General features: G+C 45.8%; 2 long non-coding RNA genes and 1 pseudogene across 5 annotated transcripts; all 3 read right to left on the reverse strand.

Annotated features, from left to right (window-relative positions):
- Positions 1–2,954: 2,954 nt before the first annotated feature.
- LOC140217080 (uncharacterized) lies at positions 2,955–6,780 on the reverse strand (annotated as a pseudogene).
- A 2,064-nt stretch (positions 6,781–8,844) lies between these two features.
- Positions 8,845–9,579, reverse strand: LOC126536047 (uncharacterized). The gene is made up of 2 exons (XR_008613605.2): positions 9,358–9,579; positions 8,845–8,999 (listed from the first exon to the last, which is right to left on the reverse strand). It is a non-coding gene; the product is annotated as an uncharacterized lncRNA (long non-coding RNA).
- Positions 9,580–11,937: 2,358 nt separating this feature from the next.
- LOC140217305 (uncharacterized) lies at positions 11,938–14,472 on the reverse strand. Of its 4 annotated transcripts, XR_011893793.1 has the most exons (4): positions 14,456–14,470; positions 14,075–14,324; positions 12,387–13,306; positions 11,938–12,318 (listed from the first exon to the last, which is right to left on the reverse strand). It is a non-coding gene; the product is annotated as an uncharacterized lncRNA (long non-coding RNA). The 4 variants fall into 4 exon arrangements; XR_011893794.1 differs by lacking the exon at positions 14,075–14,324 and having other exon boundaries at positions 14,456–14,472; XR_011893792.1 differs by lacking the exon at positions 14,456–14,470 and having other exon boundaries at positions 14,075–14,404.

Below are 14,472 nucleotides of genomic sequence, written 5' to 3' on the forward strand. Positions count from 1 at the left end.
CATCCCGCACGTGCTGGCCACGTGCCCCTTCTGAAGCCTCCGCTCCCACCGTCGCGGCAGCCCTCCTCCTCTATGAACTCTGAGCAGACGACATATCAGGTTGCGTCTGGCCCTCCCGCTCCTCTCCTGCTGGTCGGCCGCCGCCCGTCTCAAGACACTCCACTCTCTGTACCTCCATGTAACCACACCCATTCCTGTGTACTCCATGCTTAATAAACCCAGTTAACCTCAGTTAACAAAAGTCCAGTGTTCTATCGTCCACTATACGAGACATAACGAAACAGCCATTGTGGCCCAAAAGGCGTGGCCATACAACAAAAAAAAATAAAAAAGCAGCAAAAAAATGAGAACCTACTACGTCATTTCCGCCACACTTTTCTCCTAGCGCGCGGAGGGGGTAGGGCCTCTCCTTAGTTTCCTTCCTCCGTGATTCCAACCTCTTATAGTACGAACAAAGAAAGAGTAGCGGAAAACGTCGCTTTTAAAAGGAACCTCACGTATTTTTTATTTGTGATCTCGCCTTTTAGAAACATATGTGGGCGGCTGAAAATACATTTCCCTAGCTATCCCCGTTTTAGAGTTAGAAGAGTTATGTTAGAGTTAGAGTTATGAAGAAATATTAATCTGAGATATGACGGCAACTGGTGAAACAAGTCTATGCCAGGGCCGGCTTTTCAGACGCAATTTTTCCCATAGAAGAAAAGTTTTTTTCATTTTTGTCTTAAAGGGACACTAAAGGCAAATATTAAGTCAAGCTGAAGTAATAATTACTGCGAGCAAGCCTCTCCGCTTGAGGTATAGCCGCAGAAATGTTCGCAGGAGCATCATTGAGCGCGCTGGTTCGGGCACCTTGCATGGGTTTCTGAACGGCTGCTCTCAGCGTGTAACGGCGCAGGTTCGAACACTGCATATGCTGCGTCAACGCGCGTACTCATACATTGAATGCACCCCAAGAGAGAAGTCTTCCATCGCTGATGGTATGCAGGAAGCATGCACTACGGTAACTCGAACCGCGCCGTTTTGTGGTCAACGAAAGTCGGCTACTACAGCCCATTTCCCTTTTGCTTCGATGGCTTCGGAAAGCACATCCAGCGACGCAAGCGGAGCCTGTCGAGCCGACGTCGGCAGGCTTGTGTATGCGTACTCGTCTCAAAGGCCATGCTTTGGTTGGGATAGTTTTGTTCATTACCGTGAGAGGGTGCTGCCAAAATTATCGTTCAATGTTAAAAAATTTAGTTTTGTTGTTTTCCTCCACGTTATGGTTCACTCTTTCTTGCATTACATAGCAACGGAAGCAAGTATTAAGCAGCAGTATAAATAATATAAACATCAACGCATGAGGTATTAAAAAGAAGGAGAAAAACACTACTCCTTGCTGACATTCTAACACCGGACTTTTGCGTAGGAAGCATATAGCCTACGCTAAGCAGCGCACGTTTTCTACAATTTTAGTTGGCCGGCGATATCTTTAAATCTCAGAGGCCATATGCCGTCGTTGCGGCTATTTCGCGCCTGTAGAGATAGGTGGCGCTGACATCGCGAAGAGGGTACCAAGTAGCACATCGGCAGGCCCCGATGGTATTCCAATTACGTTAATAAAGAAATTGGGCCCGAAATCTAAGAAAGCATTGAGGGAGGTGGTGAGCAAAATGCTAGTGGATGGTAGAGTACCTGACGAATGGAGGCTAAGTAGGATGAGAATGATATATAAAGGAAAGGGGGACAAAGCTGACATAAATAACTACCGGCCTATAACAGTGACGTCAGTGGTTTACAGGGTGGTTATGCAGGACAGACTGCAGGCATGGGTAGAGAACGAGGGGGTACTTGGAGAGCTACAAAATGGGTTCCGGAAGCATAGGAGGCTATAAGACAATCTGTTCTCGCTAACACAGTGCATTGAAATACCTGAAAAGGAACACAGACCCCTATGGCTGGCTTTTTTGGACATCAAGGGAGCCTATGACAGTGTACTTCAAGAGGGCTTGTGGGGCATTCTGGAAACTTTAGGAGTACAAGATGGAGTAACCAATTTCTTAAAAGATATCTATAAAGGTAACCGGGTGATTATACAATGGGAAAAGCAGGTTTCGGAGCCTGTAATGATTCGGCGGGGGCTAAGGCAGGGGTGACCATTGTCACCTCTGATGTTTATGCGGTACCTACAAGGTTTAGAGGCCAAAATACAGCAAAGCGGACTCGGCTTCAACCTATCATTTTTCAAAGAAGGAAAATTGATTGAACAGTCATTACCAGGACTGATGTACGAGGATGATATTGTATTAATGGCTGACAATGCAGATCTGCAGGAATTAATGGACATATGTGGTACAGAAGGAGAGAGATTAGGCTTGAAGTTTAGCAAAGAAAAATCAGCAGTCATGATTTTTAATAACATTTGCGGCGAGCATAAGATACAGGAGGCCACGCTGGAGATAGTCGATAAATACAAGTACCTTGGGGTGTGGTTAAATAATGGCATTGAGTATCTGACAGAGTACGAAAAATATCTAACGACTAAAGGTAACAGAAGTGCAGCGATTATGAAGAGTAGGGCACTGTGGAACTACAATAGGTACGAGGTAGTACGAGGGATATGGAAGGGGGTAATGGTTCCAGGCCTGACTTTTGCCAATGCAGTTCTATGTATTAGAGCAGAGACCCGGCGACAGTTGGAAATTAGGCAACGTGGCGTGGGTAGGCTCGCTCTGGGAGCACATGGCAAGACACCAAATCTTGGAGTGCAGGGGGATCTGGGATGGTCTTCTTTCGAGGGCAGAGAGGTTAGTAGCAAGATAGCATTTGAGGAGCGATTGAGAAAAATGGGGGAAATTCGGTGGGCTAGGAAGGTTTTCAGTTACTTATACACGAGGAATGTTGACACGAGGTGGTGGAAGCGAACTAGAAAATTGACAAGCAAATACTTGGGCAGTAGCGGGGGGACAAGTAAGGAATCATCTGTAAAGAAAAAGGTTAAGGAGACAGAGAGGGGTATATGGAGTACAGAGATGCAAACCAAATCGGCATTGGAGACATACAGGACGTTTAAGCAAGAAATAGCCAAAGAAAATATTTACGATAACTCTAAGGGAAGCTCATTGTTGTTTGAAGCCAGGACAGGTGTACTGCGGACTAAAACGTACCGAGCCAGATACCAGGAGATAGATTTGGTGTGCGAGGCGTGTGGAGAGGAGGAGGAAACGGCTGAACACCTGATACTTGCTTGTAAACAACTTCACCCTGCAGTTGAATCTAACGGGGAACTATTCAAAGCTTTGGGTTTTAAAGACAGTGAAAGTAGAATAGACTTTGAACTGGTAGAAATAACTAAACGGAGACTATCTGATTGGTGGATAATATCAACGCATTAAAGGCTAGGCGGCGGCGCGCGCCACCTAGCCTTTAATGGTAATATATGCATGCATACCTATGTATTTACTCCTTTACTTTTGCGTTTGGCCTCTAAACCTTGTAGGTACCGCATAAACATCAGAGGTGACAATGGGCACCCCTGCCTAAGCCCCCGCCGAATCATTACAGGCTCCGAAACCTGCTTTTCCCGTTGTATAATCGCCCGGTTACCTTTATAGATATCTTTTAAGAAATTGGTTACTCCATCTTGCAGTCCTAAAGTTTCCAGAATGCTCCACAAGCCCTCTTGAAGTACACTGTCATAGGCTCCCTTGATGTCTAAAAAAGCCAGCCATAGGGGTCTGTGTTTCTTTTCAGCTATTTCAATGCACTGTGTTAGTGAGAACAGATTGTCTTCTAGCCTCCTATGCTTCCGGAACCCATTTTGTAGCTCTCCAAGTACCCCCTCATTCTCTACCCACGCCTGCAGTCTGTCCTTTATAATCTGCATAACCACCCTGTAAACCACTGACGTCACTGTTATAGGCCGGTAGTTATTTATGTCAGCTTTGTCCCCCTTTCCCTTATATATCATTCTCATCCTACTTAGCCTCCATTCGTCAAGTACTTTACCATCCACTAGCATTTTGCTCACCACCTCCCTCAATGCTTTCTTAGATATCGGGCACAATTTCTTTATTAACATAATTGGAATACCATCGGGGCCTGCCGATGTGGTACTTGGTACCCTCTTCTCAGCCCTTTCCCACTCTTTTTGTCCAAGCGAAAGCAGTGGGTTGACCGGGCTATCCCTCTCCGACGTACTGCATGTACCATTTCTCTGTTTTGTAAATTGTTCCCTCATCATGGTTCCTATATGCTCCATTGGATCCTCTCCTTCTAACCGATTACCTTGAGCTGTTACTATATACCTCTGCTCTAGGCTTGTCCTATTACCCAAGGAGTTCAGATGTTGCCAGAATTTCCTAGCTGCCTGTTTATCTTTTTTATTGCTTATTTTTGACAGCCATTGGGACCCTTTTGTCTTGATTTTCTCGTTGATCAAATAGGATGCTCCCCTTTTGCATTTTATGTAGTTTACCCATTTCCTCTCTACTTCTGCTTCAGGTTCTCCCTTACTTTGGAATACCTGTGTTCCCTGGAGGCTTCCTGACGTTTCTTTATGGCCTTCTTAAGCTCTTCATCCCACCAGGAGGAGGAGGAGGAATAAACTTTATTTGTGCACAGCAGATTTGAGACCTAGGCCTCTACCTAAATGACGGCCTCGAGCCCTTGGGCCCTGGCGGCATCTTCGGCCTGCTGGATTGCCTTGAGTTGGTCTTCCGGTGCACAGCTGAGCAACGCGGTCTCCCACTGCTCTCTGGTCTTAATTATTTTATTCTGTATGGGTGTACGAGGACAAGCCCAAACAATATGTTGTAGGTCCGCCCTTTCTTCACAGAATCTACATCTATCCGTGTAAAGGTCCGGGTAGTAGCGGTGGTAGGCCACCGGGTTCGGATAAGTATCTGTTTGTAAGAGGCGCCATGCCGTCGCTTGCCGTCTATTTAACGAGGAGTGTGCCGGGGGGAAATGGGCCCTTCCCAATTTATAGTGTTTGGTGATCTCGTTAAAGCTGGTCATCCGGTCTCTCTCCGTTCCCAGTATCCCACCAGCTCTTGAGTTTTCGTATCCCTTGCCATGTTTTCCTGACTCGCGCCTTACCTAGCTCACGCTCAAATAGTCTCATTAACTTTGGGTAAGTCCAATCAGTTTCAGTACCCTCTGATATTTCCTCTTCAATTTGTTTGGCCGCTATTTCCACTTGGTCTTCTGAGTAAAAAATCACATCTGTCATTTCCTCGTGCCTCGTTCGTGCTTTAGTTTCCCTCTTAAAACTCAACTTGATACGTTTGTGGTCGCTACCTATACTTCTGGAACCTTGTTCATCTATAATCATGGCTCCTAATCTATCGTACATCCTATGTGACATTAACGCATAATCTATTGTCGAGTGTCGACCCCCTACCTCCCATGTTATGATCCCGTCACACTTTTCAGTAGAGTTACAGACAACTAAGTTAAGCCTCTCACACATATCCAGCAGCATGATACCTGTGGAGTCTGTGTACCCATCCATATCTTCAACGTGCGCATTCATGTCTCCTAATACAATTACTCCACATCCTTTTCCTAGCTCATTGATGTCCGCTGCTATACAGTCCAACATTTTTTTGTTTTCCTCTTTAGCATTTGATCCTGTCCAAAGGTCTACAAATCCTAGAAGTGTTTTCGCCCCTGCTACTTTTCCTTTTAGCCATAAATGCTCCTTGCATTCCTGTTTGACCCTTTGCCAATTTGTATGTTTATGAATGAGTGTTCCAATTCTCCCGCCCTTTCTGCTACCCTGCACTCTGTTGCAGTATTCACATGCATAATCAGGGTTACAGGGTGGTTCTTCCATGTCCCTAAGATGTGCCTCTACAAACCCATAAACCATTAAGTTCTCCTGCCTTAGTTGTTCTTCGATTTCCTCCCATTTTAGCCTATTTCTGCCACCTTGCATGTTAATGAACCCTATGTCTGACTTAATTTGGCTCTTGCGCTTATTCCTGTCGCCTCTCCTACTGTACCGATGTTTGCGTGTTTGTGGCTCCTGCCTCGAATCGTCCACGCCTACACTGCTTCTTTCAGAGCCCCATATCATTTTGCCAGTGGCACCACTGTAGTGAATGCCATCCTGCACAAAAGGCCGGAAGCCGGTTCCGTACACGTCCCTGTTGACCTCCATCACGCTGTACCCGAGTCGTCCGCTCAGACTCCTAATGACCCGATTGGCCTCAACCACCCTCCTTTATACCTGGTAAGCCTGGCCCTGGACCTCTGGGGTAGTGCATATGGTCACATGCACCCTCCCGGAGGCCTCTCTAAGCTTACTCAGCCCAGTCTCAATGTGCCTCTCAAGGTCCTGGCTTCTCCCCTTAAGCACGTCATTGAGCCCAGAATGCATAATGACCAAGCTGTCGCTCTCCGTGCTGACCCCCACCACTTCCCGCGCCTTGGTCGTTGCTTCCGTCATGCCCTTGCCCGCTTGCGCCTCCACCTGTACTCGCCCGTCCGCCTTCACTCTCGCCATCACGCCTTGTTCGGCCCTCCTCACGTTGGAGTCCCCTATCACCAGCACCCTTCTGCGTGCAAACCGTTTACCTCTAGCCTGTGTCCGCTGCCCCTCCCTTTGCGCCCGCTGGCGCCCCTGTGGCTGCAGCGTCGCCTCACTCGGGGCGCGTTGCGCAGCTTCACTATAACTACGCCGATTCACCGGCGGCGAGCTGACGACCGCTTGCTCTGGCTCCCTGCCTCCCAATTCGCCTGTAGGGTCAACCCTACTTTCTGAGTTTTTGCCAACACTTTGATGTCCTGACCCGACATTCTCCGCTGCCCGCGTCTCAAGCGCGTCGAGCCGTCTTTCCAGTTTGGCGCTCCTTTCTTTCTCTTCCTCAAGCTCGGCCACGGTCCTTACTAACTGCGCGGCCTGGGCCGCCTCCACCTTGACGAAATTGTCAACTTTCGCCTGCAGTGCTACCCGCTTCTCCTGCTCCTCCCTCAGGTCTGCCTTAAGCTCTTCGAACTTAGCCGCCCAATTCCCTTCCAGTCTTTGGACGTCTTCCCTGACGCCCTCGCACGACCTGCACGTGAAGCTAGACCCCTCCGCGTCTGCTAAATTCTGGAATTTAGTCTCGTCCAGGAAGCACCATCGCAGGCACTCGTCGCACTGCACTTGCTCCCCGTCCCCCGCGGCCTTCGCGTTCTTCGATTTCATCGCTAGGCCTACGTCCCTAGGTCCAACGAGCAAGTTCGCCAAATCACTCAAGCAAAGCCGACCTCGACCGCTATACCAAACCAAAATAAAGAATTATCACTCCCTACCCCATGTAAGAATCCGAAGAGCTAGCTGAAAGAATTCACTAAGCCTATCAAATAGGTCCCTCCTACCAACTAGGCCTAACGGGGGAGCCGCCAGACCTAGACAAAGCCGGTACGTTTACTACTCTTACCAAGAATTCAAAATTTGCGCCCCTATACTCCATGCAAAAGAAAACACTTCAAAACCCTATAGCTAATAAAGATAAAAGAGTACTTAGCTACGAACGAAGTGGCTGAAGCCTCGACACAGGAGCGTCCGCGAGCCGCCACGATATATATATATATATATATATAGTGGAGGACTCCGGAAATTTCGACCACCTGGGGTTCTTTAATGTGCACCTAAATCTAAGCACACGGGTGTTCACGCATTTCGCCCCCGTCGTAATGCGGCCGCCGCGGCCGGGATTCGATCCCGCGACCTCGTGCTCAGCAGCCCAACACCAAAGCCACTGAGCAGCCACGGCGGGTCATACATATATATATATATATATATATATATATATATATATGACGAATTTAAATTAAATTAACATTAAATGATGAATTTGAAGACAGTCACATATTAATACAATCTTGAAAACCGCACTTAAGTGGTGATATTCATCACTAAAGTGCGGTTTTCAAGATTCGAAAAAATGGGGGTGCATTAAAACGTGACTGTCTCCAAATTCGTCATTTAACGAACTGCCCCCAAGGCACTAATAAAAAAAAGTTAATGAATATTTTTTTTGTCAGTTAGCCTTCTGAAGCTCACAACATTAGCGAGCGGTAAAGTATATCGACCTCTAGGAACTCCTCTGCAAGAACGCCACGTTGACCGTGTCTATGAGTTCTGTATATATATATATATATATATATATATATATATATATAACGTAAACGAATGATACTTAATGTTACATCGAATTACATGGAGCGCACCTATATCGTTCGTTCATATATGTGACACTACTTTTGATCGCGAATTCGAGCAGCATGAGAAGTCTCTCTTGCATACGAAGCGTTACCTGTTATGTATGAAACGGAGTCGGCGTCAACAGAGTCGTTAGCTCGAGTCACTTTGTCCTATTCCCCTCTCCTCCCCTTCGCCCCACACACTCGGGTCTCTTTCACTGTAGATGTAACAACTTGAACAGGCACTTGAGAATACTAAGATGAGTTCTATTAAAAAGTTAAATTGTTCTAATAGCGAAACTGCGACTCTTGTCGTGAGAGCAGGCTTTGCTAAACCAGAAAACACCTGACAGCGAAAGACGTGTGACCATGCGATTCCGGCGTTTAAAAGATACAAAGCTTTTGCTGTACGAAACAGTATGCATACACGCACATAATTTAAGTACATTTCCACGCAAATATTCCCGAAGCAACGACAGAAAAAAGATAAACGCCAGAATTCGCAAGATATATATAAAAAAAAAAAAACCTTGAACCATGGTGTATAGAAGTTCTAACAATATGCTCGAGTACTTCTTTTTTAAACGTTGAGATGTTAAAAACAAGAGAAGGAAGTGCTTCGCGAGAAAAGATCTAAGAGAAAGACAAATACCAATTGTGTCGATGCAAGAATGAAGCTAAAGATGTCAATTTATTGTTCCTCAGGCAGTTACTGCTGTCTCAGCGACGGTGTAATTGAGAACTTTGTCGATGTCCGGCTCCCACAGCTTCATTTGAAAACGAAATGCTCGTTCGTAAAGCTGTTCTGGTGCTTGGCTAACGTATGCCTGTAAATAGAGCGTGCGCATATAGCGTGGCTGTCAATCACGCGTGATACCAGGAAGAAAATTAAACCGCGGACAGAATAAGTGCCATTTCGAGCACACATTTTCACGTAAAGTCCGCAAAAGCTCAAGAGACAGTAATGGCTGAGATAGAAAGGAAATACTAAAAGCAGCGTGTTTGAAGGGGGCACGGAAAAACGTAGAAAGGAAGGAAGAAAGATAAGGACAATGAGAAGGTGTCTGAGATTACAGCAAAATATACAGAGTAGGAAGCCGATTATGGACTGGGGCATAAGTTTGTCCTACGTTACGGACATAGAAGTTCAATACTACAACATCGAGCTGAACTACATGTACGCACCTGCATCCAAACGAGTACGGCCAGCCTGACGGCGCTGCCATGGCTTGTTTCGGGGAGGCCGCACAAGACAAGCCCCAACATGTTGTCCAGGACTAGGAAGCTTCCTAGGCAGCACCAGTACTTGAGCCAGAAGGCCTCCTTTTGCCCGTTCTTGGCCTCAATTGAGTTGAACGTGTCCCAGATTGGCCACAAAAGGCCCACGACCAGCACGATTTGACAGCACGTACTGAGACGCATGGCCGTTGATGATAAAGACGATGATTCCTTACTATGGGTGTGAACCCTTTACAGGGGATATGCCCAGGATTGGGTAAGTTTAGGCATAAGCTTGCAGAGGACCATGTCGCTTCGCGAGATTACACCTCTTACGTTTCGATCCCATCCACATTCACAAAACACCTCCGTGGGTCTTTCATAAACCTTCAGCCAGACTTTAAATCCCTGGAATTTCTAAGAAGACAATGCCAGCCCATATTTCAAGTAGGGTTACGAGACCATTTTTTGTGTGACACAAAGAGCATTCCAAGGTAATTTTCTGAATTAATAGTTGGGTCTTTCACAAAGTGCCAGCAGTACTCTGAATCATTCCATATCCTCACATTCACTGTCCTTTTCTGATCCATAACTTTCCTAAAGAAGAAAAGAAAAACGAAAAAGCCAGCACACTCTGACACCACTTAATTTTAATATTAATTGTACAATTTCCACCTTACCGCTCCTTAATTTTCCTTCCCTCCTATGTTTAACCTCCGATTCAGTAATGGTCGAAACCCTGTAGTGGGCAAAAAGCAAGTAAGCGAGCTTATTTGGGTCGCTTTCGTGCATGTTTTGCGTCTGTCCCACACGCGCGTGCGCACCACAGACGCTGGCCTCTGTACATGCGATCGCAACAGGAGGGTTTTACTCTGGATCCTAAATTGGCTTCACTGAAACTGTGCGTTGGTTGTAGAGTGACTGTTTCAAGCGTTTTACGAGACACAAAAGAGAACGCGCATCTTAGGCAACGTCGCGTCATATTGTGGCTGTACAGCTGGTATGTATACACACACTGTACTGAGGGGCTGCATTGGCGTATCCAGGCATAGAGTTACTATACTGACTCTAGAGGACAAGCTACCCATAGGGCCCATGCATTGAAATCGGGAACCGCAAGAGCGCCGCCATGTTGCTACGCGCCGAGGTTGCCAGCTCCTGAGACGCTTGCTAGACTTGGTGACAGTAGTCAGTTTTAATCCGGCAACCGTAGCAGCGTAGCAGCATGGCGCCTCGCTAGCAGTGTTGTGATGTGTGCGTGCAGCCGTGTGTTTGGGCTTTATAAGTTGGTTCTTTATTCTATGTTGCGGGACGGTGTGGGTGTGGTCCATGTTGGCCGTACAGGTGGCAGTTATGCAACCGAGGGATGATCCTGTTGAAGTTTCCGGCGGTATGCGGTTTTCAGCGGTCATGCCTGTTGCAGGAGTGTCACGTACTCGACGAGGTTACGAGCTCGAAGCTGTGGTCAGATTCTTCGTTGGCGTTCCGTAATTCTCTTCGCACGGGCGCGGTATGTTGCAAAAGCCGCTTTCGCGATCTATCGTAGCGACGATAGATCGGGTTTCTTTATTATTATAAGTACTGATCCAGCTGTAGGGCACATGTAGCCGACAAACGGAAGTCTCAGGAGAGCACCTGAGATTATAATAAAGCAGGCGGCACAGGAACTCCAGGGCACCCAAGGGACAATGGGGGGATCAAAGCTCGAATCAGAACGGTACGTAGGTTGGGGCCGCCGAGGCAGGTGTGTGCCAGGAAGTGTTCGCACGGACAGCTCCCCTGGCACGCGCAGCAGTGCCTCGCAAGGTCGAGATACTTTAAAGGCACCTGCGCCCATGATCTTTCTTTTGCCTCGGTGCAGTTAGCACGATTAATGAGAATAATATGGAGGGCATCCGGTGCAGTCGCGAATGCGTCATGGCAAATTTAGCTCGCGTCGCCTGGCGTGTGTAGTAATATCAGAGTTGGTTGTATGAACTTCATCATATTAATGCGCTTTGTTACGGTACCTTAACGGAATGGGTCTAGAAGACGGTGTTGGTACATTTTTTTCGTACCGCCCTAATCCTGTTATACCCCCACTACAAACACACACACATACCCCCCCCCCCCCCTTTTTATGTATACATACAATTCCTTGCCATGATGGATCATAGACTCCTTTATTTTTGAAAAATAGCGGAGGCTATGGACGGATTGACCAGTTCAAGTTGTCAACTTGTCAGTAACTGTCATAGGAATGACTGTAATAAACACAATTCCACGATCGGATTGTTTACTTTCATTTTTTGTTGTAACACTGAGGACTACATAGAACTTTATTTTGTATATGTGAGAGAAGTATGTGGATATCACGAGCTTAAGCCAATGTGCGATACACAGACAAAACATCTGCTACAACATGAACTGAATTGAGGGCCACACAACACATACGTAATTAAAGGTGCAAAATATAGGGGAAAGCTTCAAAATACGCTCTGTAGCACTGCAAAGTATAACATATATTGTATGTGTACAATAAATGTTCAAAAAAACAATGCATCAATGTCCCATTTGCCTTCAAGTTTATTATCAAGTTCAAGTTTACTGAAGTTTATTATGAGCATATGTACAACAGGAATCTACTAACACACCTGCAGTTAAGGTGGCTGTTCGAGGTGTGCTGGCTGCCTCAGTGTAAGAAAAAGAAATTGGGCGAATGTCGACACCAGTGCCACTGCTTCTTGCCTCTGACCTGCACGTGCCTCCGCGGCATCTTTGTGCACAAGTGTGCTGGCGTGGCAAACGTAGGAGTCATCCGAGAGAAAGAGTATCGTTTACATGGAGAAGTGGCTGTTCACATTGCCTGTCGCTTTCCCTCAAATGTTTCCTTGGCGACTAGGGTGACACACCCGCAGTCAAGGTGGCTGTTCGAGGTGTGCTGGCTGTCTAAACGAAAGAAAAAGAAAGAAATTAGATGAATGTCGATACCAGTGCTATTGCTTCTTGCCTCTTACCTGCATTTGCCTCCACGGCCTCTTGGCTTGCGGAGTCTGTATGAGGGAGCTGCTGTGGCTAGGCGAAGGCATTGTCGAAGGAAAAAGAAAAGGCCATTCAAATGGGGAATTATAGAAATAAATGCAGTTCTTATGTCTGTTTCTTGCACTGTTCTTGCCTAAAAGTTTTCAAAGACAGTGTCCAGAATACACCAGCACTTTGACTGCTTTTGCTGTTTACCTGCAAGTGTTGCTGTGAGATCCTTAGTATGGCTGCGTGCAGCATTGTAACACTTAGTGGAGGCATTTGAAGTGGTAGCCAAAAATATAAAGAATCATCCTTGTCTGCATGAATGCTTTAAATTTCTAGATGCAGTGGTAACTATTACTATTGGTGGAAGGCCCCCCGCATCTATGCGGCAAGTGCCATAGCTCGAAACTGAATTTTTCCTTTAGTGTTTCACAAGGTGTCTGATATGTCCACATTAGACGTGATCCGTTTCTTATTATTTATCCCAGTGTGGAGAGAGCATCAATAAATAGTTTTTTTTAATTTTTGCATGGCTTGCTTTTTGGTTTGTTTCTGAATTTATCAAACAGCAGTCTCATGATGCTAAAGTGACTCATGATATGACAGTCATCAGCTTTAGTTTTTCAGAAAAACAACGCATTTCCTGACCCATTGTGTGCTATCCCATTACTCGCATAATTTCTCAGAGTATTCTACCTATACTGACTTGCTTGATTTCCACTAAAGAATCTTGCATCTTCAAATACCATTCTTTCCTTAAAATCATTCGACAGTTCTCATAATTTCTGTACCTTGGGCTTCTGATACTCTGCATTCACCATTTTTGCTTGTTTCTGACTAGAAATGTCTTCTTTAATTTCGAGCTTAAATTTTACCTTTGGAACACACGGAAGGGCTTGCCATTGCATATCTGCATAAAAGGGAAACATGTTTCATGCGAAATCCAATTGAAGATTGATGAATGCAGCTTGCAGTGTGATATGACTGAATTATCCATAAAAGTAACTCATCTCACTTGGTAAATTAAAGCACTTATTAGTGTGATGTACAAGATATGTTACACTAACGTGGTGGGTTCTCTTGCTTATACAGCAAAAGAATCGGTGCGCGAGAAAAAAATTATTTTTGCATACCCCTTGTACACACTGATTTAAGGAAAATGAGCTGGAGCTGTCCACATAATCTACTTATTTTACCTGCGAGTATGGTCAACAAAAATGTGTCCCAGCTGCTTAGTGGTATTTGAGATTATGTCAGTATTGCATATGTGCCTGTTGTCTAAAATAACTGAATTTTGAAAATGCTCGCAGGGATCTGATGTGCATATCTGCAGTTTATGGATACATGTAAAAGACTCAGCATCAAGTGCAAGTGAACGGACCTACAGGCCCGAAGTCGACCATGCAAATAGATTCGCTGCACAAATTTGTGACCAAAATAGATATACCACATGAAATGGCATGCAAGGAAGTGTTGAAAATATTGCACAGTTAATAAAACGCCTACGCTATTTATATGTGGGTTGATACACTCGTTATGCAAAACGGAGGTGAGGCGTGCAGACAGGACACAAGAATACAGTATTTACAAGCAAACGTGCAACACGAGCGCCGCCCACTTCTCTACTCTTGTGTCCTGTCTACACGCCTCACCTCTGTTTTGCATAATGAATCCTTACCAACTAGCTCAGCTTTCTGTCGTTCTAAGTCTCGATGCACTCGATTTCATCCGCATTAGGCACTCGCCTCTTGATTACTTCGTGGCACAGAAATACTCGGCATCAGGCTGTTTTTCTGCTGTGGCCTTTGTAGAAGCATGATTGTTCAAAGTGCGACAATTAAACAGATTCTTTGAGTTGCTTGTGGCTTCGCCAGCACAATTCCGGTGCGCTGGTCCGCCTGTCCAGCAATTTCCTACTGAAGGGAAACCTGCAAATAAAAACGCCGCTCCGCATGTAGAAAAATGCTGTACTGTGACGCTTCTCAAACGATTGTGATGCCCCACAAGAGCTGCCTATTCGCGTGATATTCTCAACAAGGAGATACATTCGTTTACTTACATGTGAAGGTATATGCC

Source organism: Dermacentor andersoni, chromosome 4 (genome assembly GCF_023375885.2).
Source record: "Dermacentor andersoni chromosome 4, qqDerAnde1_hic_scaffold, whole genome shotgun sequence".
NCBI lineage: Eukaryota > Metazoa > Arthropoda > Arachnida > Ixodida > Ixodidae > Dermacentor > Dermacentor andersoni.